Here is a 25,213-nt window from a genome sequence, read left to right on the forward strand (position 1 = left end):
GCTAGAATACCAATGTTTGGGCAGGTTCACAGTGGGCAGTCGGGTAGAAGGAAATTGGCTGCGATTTGATTAGAGGCTTCTCAGGAAACTTACTGCAAGCAAAACAGTTGAATGGAAGAGTGACTATGCCAACTTGAATCATAGGGAGCCTGAACTAGAAATATGGAAATGTCCATCATTGGTAGTATGGTTAATAAAATACTTAATTGCATTTGTATACAGTTTAGAACTAAGCTGTGTTACTGACTTTGCTGTAGAAAAATATCTAACAAAGCAACTTAAGAAAAGAAGTGCTTATTTGTTTGTTTGTTTTCTTTTCTTTTTATTCAGTTTAAAGATCTAGACTGTCATGACTGGGGTGGGATGGTGAACATGAGGCCACATTGTTGTATCGGAGCTTTTCTCAACCAAGAGAAGGAGACCAGGATGAGCTCTTTATTAATTTTATGTTTTTATTGAGTCATACAGATCCAGCCAGGGACATACAATCTTGTGACTGCAAGTCTAAAGAGGTGGCCCCCAAGTCCATAACACAGGGGAGTTATGAAGGGAGAAAAACCCACAAGTTGGTACTTTATCCTGAGACTGTTGACAAGCATTGAAAGGATATGAGCTTTTTATAAAATTGGGGCATACTAAGGAGACCCCCTCTCTAGATCCAAAATGGCAGCCCAAGTCATGGTTTGTTAAGCTTGAGAAGAGGCCAATTTCTGATAAGACAGTGGAGCAATCCTCCATTCAAAGTTTGGCATGTGGGCTGTGGTGGTTTGAATATGCTTGGCCCAAAAGGGTGTGGCCTTGGAGAAAGAATGTTACTCTGGGGATAGGCATTGAGACCTTGCTCCTAGCTGCCCAGAAGGCAGTCATATCCTGTTTGCCTTCAGAGCAAGATGTAGAACTCCTAGCTCCCCCAGTGCCATACCTGCTTGAATGCTGCCATGCTTCCTATCATGACAATAATGGACTCAACCTCTGAACCGTAAGTCAGCCTCAATTAAATGTTGTCCTTTATAAGACTTGCCTTGAGCCATGGTGTCTATTCACAGCAGTGAAACCCAAACTGAAACAGCTGTGTTACCATGGTATCACTTTTTGATCAGGAAGGGGATCAGAAAATCTTGCTGTTAAGGAAGCAGCACAATACAAGTGAGTTATGGTTCTCAGAAAGTATTGTGTATACCTGAGGGTCAGGCTCAATTCAGTTTTAGCTTGAGGTAGGGTCAAGAGTTAGCAAATATGTTTTTCTCACTTTGACATGTCATCTACAGTCAGGAAGTAGAGAGAGATGAGTGCTGGCACTCAACATTCTTTTCCATCCTCATTCAAGATATGTCTTCCCTCCTCAGTTAAACCTTTCTGAAATAGCTTCAAAGATATATCTAAGTGAACATTTCCCAGGTTATCCTAAATCCAGTATAGTTGCCAATGGAGTTTAACTATCTCAGAAGCCAAAATAGTCGATGGAGACGAGAGGCAGACGAGTTGTTCTAATTGTTGATGCAAGTTGTGATGATTCATGCATTTGTTTCTGGTATTGAGAAGCTTCTTTGTGCTTATGGCTCACCTACTTCTCTATGTCTGTGCCATTTCCGAAGAATAAAGAACTCGGCTGGGAAGGTCTTTGTTCCATTCCCACCACTTGGATTAAAAAAAAATGGACTGAGGAAGAGGAGAAGGAAGGGGTAGCCTAAGATTAGGAGAAGCTGCTAGCTTCAAATATCCAAGAAGTATGGACAGATTCAGGCTTCATGGCTTCTGTAGACACAGGCAATCATAGGTCCAGATCAGGGACAGACTCCTTCAGTACCACACCATGGGGATTTTATTCAAACAATGCACACAGCGACATCCTTCACAGAGAATCTGGGAATCAGCTGCTTGAGCTGAGTTAGTCCACCAGAGGATCCCACCTGGATAGATACACTACTTTTGAAGATTCCCAGGAAATGCTTAGCATGATTTTGAAGACACTGACCTTCCTATACAAGAGGTTCGCAACACAGGGAGAAAACGCAGGTTTACAATGCTTTTATGCTGAGTCTAGTGACAGGGCCTACTGGTGATTCAGAGCATATATTGAAGACATCATCCTGAAGTAGATGCATCAATCATTCTTCACAGCACAGCCAAATTTAAATCATAGGGCCCAATAGAACAATTTCAATATTTTAATATAATTAAGTAGTAGTAGAGACTTCTAAGCTACAAACCCAACATTACTTTTGCTTCTGTGAGAAAATTGTTAAAAACAAAAGGTCCTGCTCCTTACAAATGATTCTGATAAATAATGGAGCAAAAGGTTATTCATCTTGACAACACTGTTTACTGAATAGAATTGTTGTTAGGTACCAAGCAATTCGTGTAGGCCAAATGTGAAAACTCTCCTAGTTTGCAGAGAACTGAAACTATGATTGTAAATATCACTACAACGAAATATTCTTGCACTGTTTTTAACCCCTAATTGTTTTTTATATCCCTGGTAATTATAATTTATTAGAATTAATTTCCATAAATAGAATTAAATACATATACCAATTTGGGTCTATATAAGACCTATAAATTGTGCTTATTAGATTTTTTATATTTTAGAAAATATAAATTTTACTGACAGAGTTTAGTTCTCTTTTTCTCTTTGTTTGTTTTATTTCACTTATTCATTTTTATTTTCATTGCAAAGTTATCTGGGCAAAAGTCAGAAGAGCTATTGACCTTGGTGTTAAGCTTGCACTAAGTGGGTACTTTGGGTCACAGTGATGTGGTTCTGAGGAAGTCAGACAAGGCAGTCATGAGTTTAGGCTGGCTCAGGAAATGGCCTCAGTCTCATGCAGCCTCCTTCATATTTCTAAACCAACTGAAATCAGACTTCATATTTGAATCACATCTGCCTGAATTACTTCCAATCTAAGGTGGCTTTGAAATTTTTCATATTAATGGACTTGAATATAAAAAGTAATAAGAGAAATCTATAGGCCTATATAACTTTAAAGTTTTATGTGCATGGGCCTGCAAATATTAGAAATGTAGTTCATGGTGATGCATAATAGTCATGGTGTAAGAAAATCTATGATCTGGCTGGGGTGCTGGGCCAGATGGTCTGGGAACTCAACCAGTTATTTGAAGGACATGAGAAGAAGCCAAAGGCAGGGTGGGTATTGAAACTGACAAAACAATGGGAAGAAGGATGGGGCCATCAAGTTTCTGCCCACTTACCTCCAATAGGATGCTGAGAACCCATACCATACTTCCTATTAATGACTTATTGTTCTCTCAAAACCCCCAGATTTTAATCCCCACTTTAAATTTCTGAGCAGCCTATTTAAATTACACAGAGAGTGAGGAGATTGCAGTTATTTATTTATTTATTTATTTATTTATTTATTTATTTATTTATTAAAAGACAGGATCTGTGTAGCCCTAGCTGGCCTGATACTTGCTATTGTAGGCCAGGCTAGCCTTGAACTCACAAAGGTCTTCATGCCTTTCCCTTCTGAGTCACAGGATTAAAGGCATGTACAACCTCACCCATTCCTTTTTAAGATTTATTTTTATTTTATGACTATGAATACACACATACACACACACACATATCACAGGTCAAATGAGGGTGTTGGTTCCCTTGGAGATTAGAGATAGTAATAAGCTACCGTGCAGGTACTTAAAAAAAAATCAGGGTATTGCAGAATATCTGATCACACTGTGAACTCTTGAGATTGTGTTAGTTACTGGGAAAAAAAAATAAGCTGTTTCTAATTGTGGTGTGGCTCAACCTTAGCACACCTTTAACTTTTCTAGCTGGGATACAGATAAACATTTAGTATATACCTTTAATCTTAAACAATGAAGGTAAAGTTAGTTTGCATGTTTAAAAGTGATGTGTAATTGAGTGGCAGACAAAGTGACAAATCAGAGAAAGATTTGACAACATAGGACATGCCCAACTTTCAAGAGAAGAGAAAATAGTGAGAAACTACTTAAGAGCAATGCAGGTAAAATAGAAGCAACTTTACTGGGACAGTTATAGAGAGTCTGGTTGCAGAGAGAGAAGAGCTAGACAAAGGTTAAGACAAAAGGAGCCAGAAAATTAGAACATATTGCTAAGGTTAGTATAAGGCCAAGCAGAGCAATTCCATCAACCTGAAAAAGAAACCAGATTGACTCAGTCAGCTTGGAGAGGAGTTTGATCTAGAAGAGCTGAGTGAACCAGCCAGCTAGAGATCAGAAAGAACTATGAAGGGGTAAGCTTATTTAGCAGCAATTCTCAGAGGCTGAAAACATTCTAGGCCTAGATTTGATTATACAGAGGCTTCTAGGACTAGGCCTAGATTAGCAAACCGAGGCAGTAACCTTCAGAGATGACAATCACCTCTGGCAAATAAAAGGTACTTTTACATCACAGTCCTCTGCAAGAGGAATAAGTGCTCTTGACCATGCCACAAGCCCGTGAAATAGGGAATTGTAAAGGAAACATAATAAAGGTGGAAAAATATATAAGTGATTTTTTTGTTGTTTTTAATTTTTCATTATTATTATTATTATTATTATTTTGGTTTTTCAAGACAGGGTTTCTCTGTGTAGCCCTGGCTGTCCTGGAACTCACTCTGTAGACCAGGCTGGCCTTGAACTCAGAAATTCACCTGCCTCTGCCTCCCAAGTGCCGGGATTAAAGACATGAGCCACAACACCCAACTAAGTGATTTTATTATAGTTGAAATGTTTCTGAGCTTAAATATAAAATAGCATTGTGAGCTCCCTGCATTCAACAGGAAGAAAACAAGAGAAGTCATTTTGATTACGTAGATGCATCAAAGCAGAGGCTCAATTTCTACCTGAAACTTCTTTGGACACCGTGAATGGAGCACCTTCACAGGCAGAAAGCCAGTAGAACTGGCCAGATTTTGCTACAAATGCCGAAGCTGTACTCGTTCTCTTAGCTTTAAAACAAAGTTCAAATATAACTCGAAGTAGTGGCCACCATCTAGCTCAGTAACAGGAGCTATGTGAGGCCCAGATTGGTTTGTTTCAGGTTTGTAATAAGAGCCTAGATGACATTAAGGTACCAATGGGCAAGGAAACACAAAGATTAGAAAGGAGTGTTTCACAAAGCCAATTGAACGCCCAAATTCCATGTGACTTCTCTTTCTAGAGTCTAACTCAGAAACACTGGATATAGTACCAACCAGTGCCTTGTGGTCCTGTTTGCCTCGTTTTGTGTTAGTGTGTTTAAAATTCACTCCTCCAGTGAATCAAAAGCAGAGAATTTGAGTCTGCACTAGAAACCAATAGTTGAGAAAGGACCTCCTGAGCATATGGCAAATGAGAGAAGACTGGGATCCCCGAAGGCCACCCGTAGTACAGATCACCTAATGTGAAAGACAAGAGTGAAGCCAAAGAGCTGCTTATGGGACTTGGAAATTGGAACTTGCTATTTGGAAAGAAGAGAACTAGAGTCCAGGCTGTGAGCCCACTACCCTGGCATGCCCACCTCCTGCGTTCCTGGTACTCAGATATTCCCCGCAAGGCACATGGACCCTTTACAGTCATTCTTTTCACATGGCAATGCCTGTCTGCTCTGGCAAATTTTGATAAATGCCATGCCAGGTTGAGCAGTGTGCAACCACTGCAAGCAATATTAATCAAAGAAGGGACTGGGAGATCTCTCGGGTACTGTTGTAGCGAGGGAAAAATAATCACACGTCTGATTTCTTCCAATGACTATGTTCATGGGTTCTTTTTCCTTTTTCTTTCTTTCTTTTTTTTTTTTTTTCCTTCCTAACCTAAGAGTCACGCTGCTGCCTACAGACCAATAGTCAGATGGTCAGATGGGTATCCATCAGGTTCTATGTAAAAAGCTGTCCCCTGGAGGCCTAATTCTGATTTGTACTCTCTCCAGGTCCTGAAATGTTAAGTAAGTTAAAGCCGCTGGCTTTTAATGAAAACCTTAGCCTTCCTGGCTTAGCTTTTAATTGTGCAACACACACACACACACACACACACACACACACACACCACCTCCTGAGCTGTTTATTGGAATTACAAACGTTCTGCCTAAATGTCAAGCTATGCCACAGAGAAATGTGAACAGCTCAGTTTATTAATGGCAAGTAGGAAGGTTGGCCCCATCACTCACAGCCATGAGGCCTCCAGCTTGCTCTCGGGCCCTCAGCTTCCAACAGAGTGATGTGGTCACAGCATTAACTTACAGCAGATTAAAAATCCAAGGCACAGAGAGAGACTGACAAACCCCCTGTGCAGGTTAGAGTCATCAGCAAGCAGACAGAAACACAGACAAGAGGCTCCTGTGTAGATGGCCGCAGATGCTCTTGTAGGTTGCCTTCTCTGGATCTGCTTGCCAGACATAGTGCTGAACAGTATCTCAGTCTTCTTTGTCTCATCAGCCAAGACCTATGCCCCTGAAGGGCTGCTGTGAAGCTGGGTTGGGAAATACTGTCTTTCAGTCTCTGTAGTAATATTTACTACATAGATTTTTCAAAACAGGGATCATAAGTTTAGAGGAAAATTAAGGTATAGGCTGCAGTCTAAGATTTAATTTCTTCCATTTTCATATTCAAGAAGGACACGTATCATAAAGACTCCATCCAAATGAAGATTATGAGGCTACACAAAATGACACAATTAATAATTGTATAACCAACTCAGACAGGGCATACGATAATGTTCACTTGTGTACTCATAACTGCTACTCCCAGATCAGTGAAATTTTTCATAAAACAGAGGTGTGAATCACTTTTGCTGTCATGCCATCCATAAAACAAAATGCCAATTAAAAAAAGGGCTGGGGAGAAAGAATAAGTCTGTCTGCTAGCAATGGGCTTAATGTTAGTGTGCTGGATATTATATGCTTGCGACACATTTCCTCTGCATAAGAGCAGCCAAAATTAAAACTATTAAAATAAATAGCTTTGGGTCAACAAACATCTATAACACCAATAGGCAAATCAGTGCACTTAAATCCCTTACTATGTTCATCAAGGAAATGGAATGATCATCATTAGAAACCATGCAGCAGAATAAAGACAGTTGTTCATATATCCTTTAGTAAACTGATCAAGAGGAACTGTATCTTGTTGATCTGCCACTGACATACGCAGAAGCTCTGCTGTATTTGCTTCTAGCCACCAGCCTCTCTCTGACTTTCAGGACATGAAAACCCACTTCCTGGAAGGAGGACAAGATACTTGGCTGCGACCGGCAGATCATCTGCCGTGACTACAGAGGTCTTCTCTTCTCTAATAAAGTTTATCTGTTTTGAAATGGAAGCACTAGAGGAATTTATGTTTTGTCTTCAGCATCCCTCATCCCATTTGTGACCTGGAGTTGACTTTTTTTTTTTTTACAATTAAGAGGCAGAGATGGAAAAGGGGGCTGGAAGCTTGTGAATCAGCTAGCCTAGAGCATGTAGCACAGGTATAGAAAGATAAAGAGAGACCCTGGGTCAAAGCAAGAGTGGAAGAAAAGAACCAAACCCCAGAAAAGTTACAAGTTTTCCTCTGACTCTATTATGTATGCAGTGGCACATGCTTGCTTTCTAGCTCTGCCCCCCTCTCTCTTTTGCTCTCCCCCATCATACACAGGCACAGGCAGACAGATAGACAGAACACACACACACACACAAAAAATATATATATATATATATATATATATATATATATATATATATGTGGTGGATAAATAGTGAATGGCAAAGAATTAAGACTTGAACCTAGTTCTAGTCACTCCACAACTGGTTGACAAAATATTAATTTCACTCTAACCTCCCATGCTGTGCTATTGGAACATAAACTGCCACTCTGGGGTGGGGTGGGGTATCAGTAGATGTTTCTGATCACTGCTGTCATTGGGGCCTTCACTACTGAGCTGAGCTTAGTCTGGTGCATGTGCTAATTAATATCTGATAATGAGCTACTGTAGAAGACACTTGACATTGAGAACTGGCACCTCCGTCCCTTCCATCCCCTTTTCCCCTTGCCTCCATCCCTAATGCCAGCCTAGATATTCTTTTCACTTCATGATTTTTGGATTTGTTTCCCTCTGCCATGGAGATCTCCCATTTCTCAGAAGGGAATTTCTCACACTAGTTCCCTGCATCATTCCTCATTCAACCTAGTCCACCCACCTCATCTCCTTGTCAAGAATCTTGATCTTCTGTGATCCTCAATCAAGGTCTCTAAGCTCCATCCTATAAGAGGGAGAGATTTAGACTAGATGAAGGATCTAATATTCTCAGAACCATCAAAAATATCTGGCATTTGGTATAAGTTTCTGTTTGGCAAAAAATATTCTCATTGTGTGTTTATGGCAAAGGTTAGGGTTAATAAGACATTTCAACTCCCAAACTGTTTGCTTTTCATAAAGTTAAAACAGTACAGCAGTTACTATTTAATTGAGGGGATATACTCTACTGTCTAGTTTCCTTCTTTAGTAGCATTGGGAAGGAAAGATGAAGAAATGACCTGAAGAAGAGAACACAACTACACTTGGAGAGTAAAACACAAATATTTCACTTATTATTTGTTGATGACCCAAGAGCTTTTTATATAATTACATGTGTACAAAAAGATGTTTTACCACAAAATATGATAAAATTTGATTCAGAAAGAAAACAAGTATAGTAGGCAGACCCTTCCAATCCTAATATTTCTAAGCTCTTTAGTTGCCCAGGGATTCTTTTAATTCTGAGGGAACATTGCCAAACACAATGTCTCATCTGTTAAGAATGTGCTTTATTCTCTTTGCTTTAGGGTTGTATACTATTCAGCCATCCCACATCTTTATATCTGGTGTGGAAATCACATCAAGCAATTGCAGAAACCCTCTGATTCACGTAGGCAGGACTTCTCACTCGGTTTTCCTAGCCACTCGACCTCCTGCAGACTTCTTCTGATTACTGTCACTATAGATTGCTTTTCCTGGGGACCTCAGTAATGATTGCAGCAAAATGTGGGTTGGGAATGTTTCCTGTTCCATAATAATCAGGCTTGATGGTGACCAACCTTGAACTCTCAGTGACCCAGGACCAGCAGATAAAGAAGAGGTATGAGACGTGTGTGTCTGTCTGTCTGTCTGTGTATGAGTGTCTATCTCTGTGTGTCTGTCTGCCTGTCACAGACCTGTGTGTGAATATTTATGTGCATTCATGTGTGCATATATATGTGTGTGTATGTGTTTGTGTGTATCTGCATGTGTCTGTCTCTCTGCATTTGTCTGTCTGTCTCTCTGAATTTGTCTGTCTGTCTCTCTGTGCCTGTCTGTCTGTCTCTGTATTTGTGTGTCTGTCTCTCTCTATATATATCTGTTTGTCTGCCTGTGTCTGTGTATGTTTGAATCTGTATGTGTATGCATGCCTGCATGCCTATGTGTATATGAGTCTGTGTGTTCGGATATGTGTGTGACACATACACACCCACACACTCACACACACACACACACACACACACACACACACACACACAGAGAGAGAGGGGGGGGGTAAGGTGGTAAGGGCTGTGGCAAAGGTGCAGAAATAAACAGGGCATGAAAGTGAAACAATTCAGGCCTCTGGCTGGTCAGTGTTACTAAGCAAAGCAAAAACAAAGTCAGGCAGACAACAACAAAACCTTCCTGAAAGCATTTTTTTTGATGAAATAGCACCCCCATTCTAGTTGCTTCAGACCCTTCAACCTGAAGCCCCAGTCTTCCTTCCATGTCTCAGCTTCAGTTGCCACCTTGGCCTGTGGAGTTCCAACCCTTCTGCATTATCTTGATGTGGCTTCTGAATTAACATTTTAATAATTACACGGAATTCCCTAGAAGTGTCCAAGGGCTCTATCTAGATCTCTCTCTGGCTCCAGACCCTCAGTAGCTGCAATCAGGCTAGGAGTTTCTCTGCTGATGGCTGAGGTGCAAAGGCCTTGGTGAATTACCTCAGTGCTCTTACTGGCTTAGTTCCCTTCTGCACGTTGTATTTCAACAGCAGTTCAGTTTGGTAGTTTCTGTTCACTTAACTATGAGACTATTTTTACATCTCCCTCAAATCTCTCCCTGATTCTCCTCCTTTGAAAGGGATCCTTATAAATCCTATCATAATGGCAGGAATGTAAGAAACTGCCAGGGTAGAACAGTATTGGACAGCACATGGTCCTACAGCTGTTACCATTTAGGATCAGAAAGCTGGCGACATTTTAAAAAAGAAAGCCACACTGCCATCTGTCTAACATATATCTCTTATGTACATTTTAGCAGTCTGTCTTAACAAGCCATTTCATGCATTCACCCTAATAAAAACTTATGTAACTGACTCTGTGTGGGTGGGTATATGTCTCTCTCTCTCTCTCTCTCTCTCTCTCTCTCTCTCTCTCTCTCTGTGTGTGTGTGTGTGTGTGTGTGTGTCTGTCTGTCTGTCTGTCTGTCTGTCTGTCTGCGCCCACTCGAGAGTGTGTGAGCACGTTACAGGAGAGCCAACCCAAGTCCTTCCACATAGTAGGAAAGCTCTCTACCCTTGACTTACATCTTCAGTTCCAGAGTTAACTTTTTAAAAAACGTAGTCCATATTTTTTTAACCAAACTCCATGAATCTTAGAACATAGGTCAACTGAAGTGACCTCCTTATTCAATCAGCAGGTCTTTATCCTTCTGGGCTCACAGCCAGTTTATATAATTAGATGACGAGAGGAAGGGAGAAGGGAGTCTACAGACAAGTATCCAAGCAGTGTCTTAGAGTGTGACACATGACCTCAACAGAATAGGACCAAGGGCTGAAGGAGCCCAGGCAAGGGATCCTAAGTTGACCACACTGAATAAAGCAACACCGTGCAGAGGCATCAGCATCCAAGCTGAAAACATAAATGAAGGCAGATGTGGAGAGATAAAACAGTGCTTCAGCCACACACTTCAGACATACGCAAGTCCCCAATGATGCAGCGAAGGGAATTAGTGTCAATTAGAAATTGAAATAGCATAGCATTGAGCTTCCAGCTATCAAGGTGAGCAGGGAAAAACCACTAAGGTTACTGATGTCAGGTTATATTCATATTCTTTGTGCATTCCAGGTCTAAATCTCTAAATGAGTCATCTCCCTCTTCTATCTTCTGAAATATGAGGTGCTTTGTTAGGTACGGATGTTTTGACATCCCACCCATTCACCCAGCATGGAAAGTTCATGTTCCTGTGTCTTTCATTGAATGGCTCAAACTCAGCAACACAAGTTCAACTCATCCATTGCCTTCAGTTTTTTATGCTCCAACACTTACATCATTATACCAAGTTTCCCTTGGTGTCCTAATATCCCATGCTTCTTTCCTGACAGTATGCATTTCACTGTGCCAGTATTCTCCCCCCAAAAATGTCTCTAGACAATCTCATTCTTTTTTTCTCGATATATTTTTTTCTTTTATTAATATTAATCATCCCATTCATTTACATCTCAAATGATATCCCACTTCATGGTTACCCCCTCCATCAACACCCCCATCCCATGATATCACACTTAGTGTGGCAGTCCCTGGGGAGGTCCAGTCAGCAACTGACCAATGCAGAGGAGGATGCTTGGAGCCAACCAACGGGCTGAACTCAGGGAACAAGAGGGAGGAGCTGGCAGAAAGACTGGAGGAGCAGAGGGGGATTGCAACCTCACTGGAAGAACAACATAGGCTGGCCTGACAACCCAGTTCTCCCAGAGACTAGACCATCAACCAAGGAGTGTACCTAAAGGGATCTTTTGCTCCGGATACATTCTCATTCTGTTAATACAAGTCTGTCATATTTCAGGACTCAAATGAATGCCTGTTCCTGTAGGGAGTGCCATCAGTAAAACCAACATCCCTTCCTTAATACTTCTACTACATGCCTGGCTCTCTTTTTCACAGTTTGTCCTTGAATGCTATGTGTGTCTCAGTCTCTCAGTTTTACCACTCAGCGTCATCTCACAGGTACTTTGAAAAATACCAAGTACTTGTTAATACAAAACAAAAGCTATCCTTGGCTGGAAATTCCACATACTCTATAGAATAAGTCATTGTAATTGTTTCAGATTCACGGTGATTGCATGGCCTGCATCCTTAAATAGATGACCAAGTTATTTCCTAAGAAAGAACATATTTTTCCTCTTTGTGTCTGTGTTTTCAGTGTTTGAAACAGGACATATAAAGTGCATTCATAAATATTTGCTAAGAACAGAAAAGGAAAACACAAATAGTGCCTTGTCTCCTGGCCTGTGAGACTTTTGTCTCAACCCATAGGCATACATGTATGAGCACACCAACACACGCACACGCAAAGAGGTAGGGAGGAAAAGAGGAAGCAAAATCCCTTAATGCCTTTTATATTTCTGTTAAGATTAAATACAAACAATTGGAGCTTTCCTCCACCTTTCCCCTTCTCGCACAAGAAAACTAGCCTTCCTTAATCCTGCCTAATTTCCTGCTATGAATTCCTGCGTCAGTGAGGCCAGCAGTAGAGTGTCCAAATTCTCTTTTGGGTGTAGCCAAGAAGAAAACACTCAAGCTTTTTGTGGAGGATTTTTCAGGCCGATGGGGCTCAATAAGACAGAAAATTACTCTTGGATTTACCAGTGAACTCTGAATTGCACGCAACATACCAATTAGAAATCACACATTTATGAAATTCAGTAAGTAGCATATGGTCCTCCAAAATGCCTCTACTCCAGTTCACTGTTGCTTCTCCACAAGCCAGTGTCTGGCTGGATCAGTGGGTACCTTGTCACTAGAAAAACAACACGACCCCCTTTCCCGTCATGAGCAACCTTCTGCTTCTCTTCTAAATGGTTTCAGGATGTGTGAGAAGGCTCCCGTTGCAAGCCCATCATGGCTGAGGCTATGCCTACTTCTCTTTCTGCTAAGCTTGTGGCAAGGAAAGCATGACGTATTCCACAGGTTCTGCATCTGTGTCTAAGCTGGCTGTGGGTGGAGGGAGATATAATCTGAAGTTATTTGATGCTTATTTCTAGATTCCTCACTGAAGTAGACACCACGGGATAGAGATCATTCTAAAAGCAGCATCTGGATCAGTCTGGGAGCCCTGCTTTTCCACATGATGGAGAAGACCAGCATGGGTCCAATAAACTGCCTCCCAGTAGTGGGAAATGGAAAGTCAACTCACAGATTTCAGTCAATTTAGCATCTGCCTTACACAGACAAGGATATTAACATTGTACCTTCTGGAAGCTTCCTTTTTCTTCAATCTATTTATAAACACAAAATGTTGGGAATTTATTATCAATGATGGTGTTAAAATCATCCCTGTGTTTTAGACAGATGTGTAGTTGTCAGGCAAATGTGATAACCACCACACTATGGAAACTTGGCTCTGATCTGTAGTTGTTACAACTTAGCTTCAAATGCACTGGGCAAACCAGATTCATACCAAAAAGCTATATAGTCTTATTAGGGCTATTGCCCCATCTGCTGATGGCCAACATTTTAACTTATGACCAATAGTAGGATCTCCCCAAACTACTGATTTTGCAGCTTAAAACACTTCTGTCAGAATAAAAGATACTTGGCTGATGAATATTGTTGGCAAAAATATCTTTAAAGGTATTCTAAAACCATGGGCTTTTTAAAAGAGCAAACAAAATGGCTGCCTCTCACGATAACACACTCCTTTGTTTGAAAAATGTATAGTGCAATGCAGTGGGGTCAGGGGTATCCATTCATGAATACTTCTGACAGATATTTACTGACCGCCTCCTCTGTGCTTGATGCTATACCAGATGCCAAGAAGGTAAAATAACGATATTCAATATCTGCTGCAGGGGAACAGTCAATGGTAGAGCCCTCTCCTTTTCTTCCTCCTGAGTCTAGGTAGAATGAGTAATCATTCTTTTATTTGGGTCAGGGGGATAACCAGGAAGTTGTCATGTCCTATGAGAAGAGACGTGGGTTTTGCGTGCTAGAAAGTATCTTTAGTTCTGTGGATCTCTCTGGAATGCCCAAGCACAGTTTCATGCTTATAGACCTTCAGCCAAATCTTAGAAACTTCAAGGCAACCAGACTAAAATAACCCTTAAAACAACGGACTGCCCTTTTTTGGACTAATCCCAGAAATAGGAAAAGCAAGCTGTTGGAATTAGCTATACCTTAAGGCAGCTGTTTGCTTCATTCTGCTTGTGGTGTAGGGATGGAGGTTGGAGATCTGCCTGGAACATGAGCTCTTTTACCACACAGTGACATTCACAACTAAGCCAGCTACTCCATTCCTCTTCTAAGCCACCTCCTCAAACCAAATCACCCACTTAAACTGCTGACATAGGGTCTTGAAAAGCGTTTTCACCTCTTCACCCTGCCGTGCACTTACCTGAGGATGTCAGTCAATGACCCACTTAAAAGAAAATATTTGCATAGTGTCCACTCAGAATAAAACGTCATGTCAACAGAGTTTTCTTTTTTTTTTTTTTTTTTTATTTGGTAATTTCCTCAATTACATTTCCAATGCTATCCAAAAAGTCCCCAATACACTCCCCCCCCCAGTCCCCCACCCACCCACCCCCACCCTTTGGCCCTGGCATTCCCCTGTACTGGGGCATATAAAGTTGGCAAGTCCAATGGGCCTCTCTTTCCAGTGATGGCCTAAGCCCTGTACTCACAAACCACTCTATGTTCAATTCCTAGGATCATCGCCTGCAGTCTTCCATATTTCCTGTTTGCAGGTGAGGAAGCTGACATGCGGAAAGGAAATGACCTGTGCCCACAGAGATACTAAATGGCAACTTCACTACCACGCAGACCCTGGGCTCCTTCCTCAAAAGCCATCTACTCTTTCCCCAAGCTCACAAATCCTTTTCAGCTTGAGTGCTTACCAGCCTGCTCTCCATCTGCATTATTTATAGAAAAGGGTTTTTTTTTTTTTCCTTGCTAACACCAGTCTTAAAGACAGAATACAGAGCAAAGGCTTGTTTGGAGAAGCACTCCTACATTATCCCTGAATGAAACTGAAAACTAAAAGACAAAGAACCTGACAGAAAAAGAGTTATATAGAAGCCAGAGGGCTTTAGATGATATATGAAGGCATTAATAGAAAAGTAGCTATTCGCGGGGTTATGATTGATCATGTATTTAAAATAAACACAGTTGCTTTTCTTTACTTTGGCTCTGACAGCGGCTGAACTTTAGCACTATAATGGCCCACTGTTGTCTACATGGCAGGTGGCTGGTGCATAAATCCCAAAGAGTGGCAGACTGAAAGGCCAATATATGGACTCGATCTATGACATTGCATGCCCTGATTTTTTTTTCCAGTGAAACAAGACAGTAGTGTCTGTGCTCTTGAGGTTCTGCTTTAGCTTCATGGGAGATGAAAATGGAGAAGTCCGAGTGCAATTAAAATGTAATTGTTGCAATTCCTCACACGGCACATCTATCCAGAGTGAGGAAGGAGCCTTGATTTCCTAAACTGTATAGTTGCAAAAATGTCTTCCTGAATTATCAAGCCTAATCCTTTATGAAACACTTTACATATCTTTAGAATAACTCATGTCACCATAGTGCCAGCAGAAATTTTGGGGGATGTAAACATATATTTCTTAAACTGGTTCATACTTTTATATACAACTACTCATTTCTTCAATGTGGAAAAACAGGAGATCTTCAGATGATTTTATGATCACCACTTCAACTAATGGTTTCTATTTAGAACATCCATAAGATAGGAGGGGCAGCTAAAGGAAAAACATATCTCTGTTAAAAGTCTATACATGCACTAAGAGTAGACTTGAGAAATAAATCAACCTGAGATTTGTAATTGAGCCTGCACATCATCGCATTTACCATCACAGTGTTCAGATAGGCAAACCAAGATTCAAGGTTGTAGAGATGGTTCAGTTGGTAATATGCTTGCCATGAAAACAAGAATATATGAGTTCAGATAGCCATAGTCACATTAAAAACAGAAAACTGTACATGACAGGGCATTTCTGTAATCTCAGATCTGTAGAGGTAAAGACAGATGCCTCAAGCTTGGCAGCCATACTGTCTAAATCAGTAGCCAAATCAGTATGCTCCAGATTCAATGAAAAGCCTTTTCTCAATAATAATAATAATAATAATAATAATAATAATAATAATATCAATTGGGGAAGACCCCTAAAACTGACCATTGGCCTCCATTCATGCACACATGTGCATGAACATTCATATATGAACACATACATGCACACATACACTCCCTCCACCACTATAGCCTATGCCTACCATCACCATACCAAAAACAACCAAAAGAAAAACAAGGTCCAGATGGGTCAGTATTTGTCCATCATTGACTATAAGCATTGTATGTGCAAGTCTCCATTTTACTTTCTCAAGAACTGCCTTCTGCCTAATGTTGTCACAACTCTACAGCCTATACCATCAGACAGATCCTTAGGCAACATTACCAACTGGTCAAAATATGAGGTAATTTTTCTTCTGATTCTGTATGTACACTGACCTCTAGTTTAATGATTGGGATAAATACAATTTAAATAAAAGTTGAAAGAAAAACAGCAACAAGAAGAGTTTAAAATTGAGACTAAAGTGCTCTAATTTGTGTGATCCCTTACCACACTTATGCAAAAATATTTCCATAGAGAGGAGAAGCATTAGAAATGACATCTCAGTGGCTTCCAAGGCCCTCCAGGGTTTCAGTTTTTACTGAAAGATCATTCATTTCATTACTTTTTCATCAATGTCACATAAAATGAATACTAATAAAATGGGCTTCTTTATGTTGCCCTTTGACCATATTGTGATGGTGTGGGTGATGAAACTCCCCACAGGACCCTGGCCTCTGCCCAGTGCCTCCCATGCTTATATAGTGTTTGGTGTTTCCATAGAGTACTGTGAACTGGCCTGTCATTGACTTACATTCTTACTCATGGATCCTAATGGATATCTATGGCATGTCAGATGCCTAAGACAAGGCCTTTGCTTCCAAGATCGTTCAAGGGAGTCCAAAACTGACCTCACAACGAAGCAAACAGAAATGTAGAATGAAATCAAGTGAGGTTCAAGAAGGGAACAAATAATCTCCCGTGGGGGCTTCTAAAAAGAGATTATATCTTTAACAGAACTTGCGAGAATAAGGAGAACTATGCAGAATAGGAGGGAAATAGGAGAAAGTATGAAGTCATAAAATCAGCACAAGCCAGTGAGTGAGGTTGGCTATGACTTGGGAGTCAGTGGGCAAAGAATGAAGAGAGATGGGAGCTGAACCCATTCCTTAGAGAGATTTATTGATCAGTTGTGTTGAGGAGTTTAAGAATCCCTGAACAGATTCTGAGATGATGAATGTGAAGACCTTTCTCATGAATGTGGAGGAAAATTAAATATAAATTGTAAAGAGGTAGGCTGACTGGAGGCTCAAGTGTCTGTATGCAATCAGTTTGGATATGTGTTTTCCTGAGAGAAAATGAGAACAGCACCCATATCAGTAAACTACCTAACAGACAGATTGGTCAATTCACAGACTATGTTAAAAAAATAAATAAATAAAACCTCTGTTTGCATTGGCAGTTTCAAGCCCCTGGGTGTACAGTCTTGTGAGGCCAACAGCTAGAATAGCTTGAAACACACAAGTGCACCTCCCTCCCTCCCTACATTTAGAGATTGTGTTTTGCTTTTGAGTGTAGAATAAGGAGCAGAAGTGGCTCACAAATAACCAGTGGAATGGCATTTTAGTGTCCTGCTATGTTCTACTTTCATGTTTTAATAAACTTAAGCATGAACACAACTCAGTGTTATTAAAAATGAAGCCGCATATGGCTGTTTCTTCCCAGTCATCCAATAAAAGTGCTTCCCTCTGTTACTTCGAAAGTATTAAAAGCTAATTGTTTTACTATTCAATTAAGGCCTACATGTGCAGGAATGCTTGTGTCCATATGCATCCCCAAGACATTTTCATTTTCACGGTGCCATGGCTCTCCCTTGGGTGGCAGTTTTCCATCTGATGGTGACTGATGCTAATTCAAGTCCATCTCTGGTGAGCAGTTGGCAGAGGCTGGGTAAAACTCTGAAAGAACACAGTGCCTGGGATTTTATCAGCAAAGGGAAGGGAGCAGATGAAAGCAAGAGGAAGAAAAGGACGCCATTTTCCGTAACCTGGTTAGATGGAAGGAGATGAAGTGGCTTTGATTTAAGGATAAAAAGGAAATGACACTGTAATGAACTCTAGGATTTCATATGTGGGTTTTGCCATTTTTACCAAGGAAATAAGCAAAACCAATGTAACCAAGGAGCTGATTATTTCTCTTCCTGGATTATGCAAGGCAGTTACTTCTGAAAGCAAGGAGACAAAGTGGAGCAAGGTATAAGAGCAAATGATTAGGCCAATCTCATTTAGAGCCAGCTCTCCTCCTTTATCCACTCCCACAAAAGATGCAAATGAAATCACCTGTCACTTCTTTCAAATCAGTCTGCCTCTGGAGGAAGTAAATTCTCCCTGGCCTTTTCCCCTCACACACTTCAGGCTACAACATGTCAAATTCTCTGGTTTGTGTCACTTCCATTTGCCAATTCCGCTTGCCTGTTCCTCTGGGAATTAGATTCTCGAATATGTACCTCAAAAGGAGTGTGGGGTATACAAATGCATCACCACCAGTTTCAAATCAAAATGTTTCTTCATGAGAAGGCAGCTTATCACGAGCCACACTATTTTATCAGTCCACATTCATCAGGAATAAATTAATGGGTTTCCAATCCATGTGCAAGATCTCTTTGGCACATAAAGACTGACAAAGATGTCCTCCTTGGTGAAATCCAGGATATTTCCCCCGAGCCAATCCCCATTGCACTTTATCATATTTACTCATTTATGTCAGTCTACCTACAAAATCAGAGCAGACCAAGTCTAACTTACCCATCTTACTTTTCCTTACAGCAGGCTATGGGCTGTCATAGGACTACTTAAGACAATGTCCTCCATGTGCTCTTTCAACAAGTCAATTTGTTATCTACCATGAGCCAGGTACTAGGATAAACTCATATTCCCTAGTCATAATCAAACATCTAAAGAGCACACATCCCCAAGGGAGAACTGAATGAATACATAGCCATAAAGATTGCCAAAAAAGAAAAAGAAAAGGGAGTAGGCACTGTGAGGTAGAGACAGTAGAAGCTGGGCTTCCCTCAGCTCATGGTTAGGAAAGAATTCTTGATAAATTGACATTGCAGTGATGCTAGAGGAGTAGGAAGGACCTGGACAGAGTAAGGGACAACTCCTGTGGAATCACAGAATTCCTGCTCAGACAGGATTTGGCATATCTCTCTTTGCTGAGACTGTTCTGAGATTCTACCAGAGATTAGTTGGTTCTATAAAGAGAGATTTATGTTCTCACAATTCTGGATGGTAGAAATCTCAAGTCAAGATATTGTCAGGGTTGTTGAGGCCCTCTCTTGAGCATAAACATACCCAACTCCATCCATCTTTAGCTAGCCTTCCCACTGTATCTAGGTTTTTCTGTCTTATAAAGACATAGGTCATAATGGATGGAGAACCCCCCTAATGCCCTAGTTTTAACATAGCTACCTTTAAAAACACCCTGTTTCCAAGTATGGATTTTGGAGGTAGACTTGGCTTTATGAATTCTAGAAGGACACAAGTCTGTCTGCAATACTCCTTAAGGGCCAAAGTGGTTGGATTCTCTAAGTGCTTGAGAGCCATTCATGGGTAATAAAGCAGTCATTAGGCTTTTAAATCTGCTTTTAAAACTAATGCTTTGAGGAAAGTATGGAGAATACATTAGGGTGGCAAAAATAGACATGGTAAAATCAGTTAGAAAGTGTTGAAGTGTCTAACTAACAAATGGTCTGGGCATGATGATCCTTCTAAACCTATCACTTGGGAGATGGGAGATAGATACAGGAAAATTCCAACTTAGAGACCAGTCAAGATTAAATACATACATATGACTGTGCCTCAGTGGGAGAGAGGGATAGTGATAGGGATAGGGATAGGAGGTAGGGAGATGGAGAGTGAGAGGAAGAAGAGAGAGAGAATAATGAAGTGAGGTTAAAAAGAAGAGAACAGTATTATAGGCATAGGGCTGGGATAGGATAGGAGACAGAAGCCATTAAAGTACTAATATAAGGAAAGGCTGAATCAATAAATGTGTGAGAGAGTGTATAAGTAAAATGCACAGAATGAAAGAAGCTGTCTTGGTGATCACTGTAAGAACCACAACTTTGTCCTCAAGGTGATGAAATGATGCAGATCATCCATTTTTTTTCTGTCTGTCCCCTGAAGAAGAGAATTCCCAGCATAAAATGTGGGCATAGTGGCCTTAAAGAGCCTCTTCTACTGTATGTAAGAGAATAAACATGCAGGTTTTCCTGATCACCCACCAGACCCTGGGTACTATACATATATCATGTAAGAAAGTGACAAGGACAAGGACCTGAGATCACTATGTAGAATGCCTTACTAAGAACAACCAACATCCTAGAAATCATTGTCCATTCTTCTATTCCCTATACAAACATTCTAATCTTTGAGTATCAGTATGTAATTCAACATTGATTTTTTTAACAAAATAAATTTATTTATTTGTGTTTGTGACATCCATAGTATTTATACTGTACCTATTTTTCATTCATCTCATTTATGGCTGCATAAGACAATAGATCCACTTTCTATGAGACAGGCACACATTACTGATGAAGTAGTACAATCAGTAATCTACAAAACTGTTCAATTATATCACGAGATGTGTCTTGTGACATGCAAGTCTACCAATCACTCTCTATCATTTATATCAACAGTCTCCTTTTAAAAAGTCATTTTCCAACCTATCTTATATCCTTCCTCAGAGATGATGCTTATTACATCACAACATTTTCCTCCATCATCTCAGGAAAGCCCCCTTTCCCATTCCTAGTTTTCCTCAGTTGCATCTGGTTCTTTCTATAGGGCTGAGGCCTCGTGAGCTTTTTATTTTATTTTATTTTATTTTAAGTTCACTAATGTCATCCTCATTTGGCTTACATTTAGGCAGTAATGTTGTTGAGAATTTATGGATGAATCTTCTAATATTGCTAGGAGACACAGTCACACAGCAAACTCCTTNATCCCCTGGATCTTACACTCTTTCTGCCCACCTCCCCTGTCCCAGCTTCTGCAATTTTCCCTGAGCCTTAAGTGTAGGAGTGATGTGTAAATGTATTCACTGGGACTGGGCTCCACAGCTCTTCATTTTGATTAGTTGTGGTTTTTCGGTAATGGTTACTGTCTGTTACAAAGAAAGGTTTTCTTGATGAGAAGTAAAGACTACACTTACCATTCGGTATAATAACAAATGTCTATAGATTATTGTTAAGGACTAGCTTTGTCATTGCTCATTGATGTGAAGAGACATAATGACGAAGACAACTCATAAGAGAAAGCATTTAATTAGGATCCAACTTTCATTTTCAGAGCCCGAGTCAATTATCATTATAGAAGGGAGCATGGTGTCAGTCAGGAGTGGTGTTGAAGAAGTAGCTGAGAGTTACATCCTGATCTACAAGCAGAGAGATAGAACCTCACCTTGGCATGGGCTTTTGAGACCTCCAAGGCCACTCTCAGTAATGTACAAGAGAGCTATACCTCCTAATCCTTCTAATCCTAGGGAAGGGTTCCACTTCCTGGTAAGTCAAATATATGTCTATAGGGGGCGTTCTTATTTAAGTCACCACGGGTATTATATTGGGTTAGTAAATTAGTGACTATAGATTATCCTTATGGTGATTTGAATAATAATCCCAATAGGCTCATGAATTCGAATGCTTGGTCACCAGGATTAGCATTATTTGAAAGGATTGGAAGGATTGGGTGGTATGGCCTTGTGGAAGGAAATATGTCACTGGGGGTGACCTTTGAGATTAAAAAGTCAGGCTAACAACCCCAAAGTCTCTCCCTGCTTGAGGAGCTGAATATAGAACCCTCAACTACTTCTCTACTTCCATATCGTCCTTCGTGCTGCCATGTTCCCCACCATGATGATAACCATTGTGGAATTGTAAACAATTCCACAGTTATATGCTCTCTTTTATTAGAGTTTCCTTGGTAACAGTGTGAGTCAGTTGAACAACCCTGGTTAACTCAAAGGACAGCTTTTCATGCCTTTTTTTTTGGAGGGGGGGGGGGATTTAGATAGTCTATGGATCTTGGTGAGAGCACCATCAATGAAGATGAGAAAAGTTCATTAGAACTATATATGACTCAGTACAGGGAAATGCCAGGGCCAAGAAGTGGGAGTGGGTGGGTAGGGGAGCAGGGCAGAGGGAGGGTATAGGGAATTTTGGGGATAGCATTTGAAATGTATATAAAGAAAATATCTAATAAATAAATAAATAAGAACTATATATGTGAATACGTGGAGCTGAATGGACTGTATTTTTTCTTTCATAGTAACATTATTTCTTGTGGCTTTTATAGACATCCTTAGTGTTATTTTGCCCATCTCTTCCCCCTTTTCTCTATTTACACCCTTTCTTGTCTCTGAGGATTCCTCCTTATTTTTTAATTTCCTCCCTAGATTCATCTACCTTCTGCCTTTGTCCTGAACTTTGTGAATTTTATATAAACCAAAACTTGATCAGTCTTCCTTCTAACAGAATTTGATTTTCCCATGAAGCCTATCCTCCCACCTTTCTGCTGGATGGCTTGTCCTTACCCAGGCAATGTTGACAGCTGGATTTCTCAAAGGACTGGTTCTGACTGTCAGACTGGACTCCTCTAACAGAATCTCATAAGACCTGGAACTTGCTTTAAAAGACAAACTCATTAGAGTATAGGATGTTGTTGTTGGTCCTCCAGTATCCACAGGATAACATTCCAAGGCTTCTTGTGGCTGTCAAAAACCACAAGTGGCACTTGATCCTGTATATGATATACATATATTAGATTTTTCCTATGTACCTATTATCAAACTTTCTGACCTAGGTATAGTTAACAATATTAACAGTGAAAGGTAATAAAGTGTTACAGTTACAGTAATCTCCTATACTAAAAGTTATGTAACTATGCATCCATTCTCTTCTTTCCTTAGAATGGCTTTTGACACTGCCCTCACTTTTCTTGTGCCAGTGTAAAATGATATAATGTCCACATGATGAGCTGCAGTGACCCAGTGTCTCAATCAAAGAGCTCCCTGAACACAGACACTGAATACTCCCACAGCAGATCTAGTTACCCAGCTAAGACACTGGCTAATAGACAAGGGGTTATATGGCATGGCTACTTGGACAGAGGGCTGCCCTTTTCCCTCCGGGGCAGTAGTGACCAGACAATATGGGATAGCACAAGGTCTATTATAGCACTCAGAATGATCCATGGTTTAAAATCAAAGATTTGTATAATTTTCCATTAAACATTTTCAGACTCTGGTGAAACATGAGCCTGCTTAATGTAAGAAAACTGCAGTAAGAGGCTACAAGGTAATGAGATAATGACCAATTAAATCACGGGCCTTAGTTACTCTGTGTCCTGAAGATCCAGGTCTATACTTTTACTCAATGCTTCATATATATATATATATATATATATTTATTTATTTATTTATACTTATCCTATATATATATATATATATATATATATATATATATACTTATATATATATACTTATCCTGTATATGAAGTGCTCTCAGGGTTCTCTCTCTCTCTCTCTCTCTCTGTGTGTGTATGTGTGTGCATGCCTGCCTGTGTCTATGTGTGTATATGTACATGCGTATGTGTGTATGCATGTGTCTATGTCTGTGTTTCCAGTGTACAGTAATACTCAGATGTATCATCCCAAGGGATTCTCCACTATTTTCCTCTGTAGTATCATAAAACTATGTAGATTCAGGACATCTGCAGCTTGTAGCAGTAAGGGTTCTCTATGGGATTCTCAGTATCCGGCACCTAGAAAGCTGGCAAATTCCAATGGATGTTTGTTGAGCAACTCTCTCATCCCTCCCAATGACAGGATCCTGTAGATTAGGACTATGCTGGCATATCTATCTATCCATATATCTGTCTGTCTAATCTATCTATCTATCTATCTATCTATCTATCTATCTATCTATCTATCTATCTATCTATCGGTCATATTCTATCTCACATATTGATTTCCTGGGTGACATTGCTCATTAGAACGATGCAAGTCCTTTCCACACAAAGGCAACTGAAAATTCAGAATCCACAGGCGCCTGGTGAAAACGGTTTCTAAGCAGTGCCAATCTGCACAGCAGCTGGAACATTACGCCAAAAGCAGCCCAGGGGTGCCTCATTCGCAGGGGACCTGGGAATGTTTCATGGACCAAATCTCGTCATAAATAATCTCAACCACAGTCATAAGTAATCTTTTCTCATCTCATCCCAGCACTGAACATATATTAAATTGATTAGTTAAGTGTCCCACTTAAGTGTGAAGGGAGGAAAAATGTACCCACATTCTAATTAGCAATTTTAAAAGTAATTTTATACATACTTTTATGATCAAACAATGCAATATAAAACAAATATTTAAAACTTATCTTAAAACATAGCTAGCCTGATAAGCATAATTTAGCAATCTTTAATGAATTCACCTCAATTAGCCTTTAATTAAATAGCTCATTAAATGCTGATTTGAATACTGCTCATGGAGAAATCCTTGTTCAACTGTTGTGACAGAACAGGAAGTTAATGAAGTTAAAATTAAGTGCAATTTTGAGGGAACAGTCTGAAAGTCATAAAACTACAAGAGCAAACGAGATCTCTGACATCTGACTCATTTCTTCATAACCACAAGTCCAAGGCTGAAATCATCTGCAGGGTCAGGGAGGCTGGTTTCATCTCTTTTCCTCAGCTTGGGGCTTTGGATACTGGGGACGCAAGACAATGGCTGCTGAAGGAGCAACAAATGAACAATCAAAAGAGATCTGCACATTTTATAAATTCAAGCAAAACACTGAAGAATACAAAGGAACTTACACATTCAGGCATCACCTATCTGAATGTTTTGAATGTTTTGAATGAAGTGTTATTTGTTCTTCTAATAGCCTTTTATGCCAGTACCCAAAATATTAGTCCTGTTTTATAGGTAAAGAAATGGAATAACAAAGCAGGCCATGGTGGTTTGCGCTTATCATCCCAGCGTGTAGGAGACTTGAAACAGGAGTATCTATGTCAAGCTTGAGTTATACTGCTAGACTTTATCACAAAAAGGAATAAAGACAGAGAGAGAGAGAGAGAGAGAGAGAGAGAGAGAGAGAGAGAGAGAGAGAGA

This window comes from Mus caroli, chromosome 8 (assembly GCF_900094665.2).
Source record: "Mus caroli chromosome 8, CAROLI_EIJ_v1.1, whole genome shotgun sequence".
Classification (NCBI taxonomy): Eukaryota; Metazoa; Chordata; class Mammalia; order Rodentia; family Muridae; genus Mus; species Mus caroli.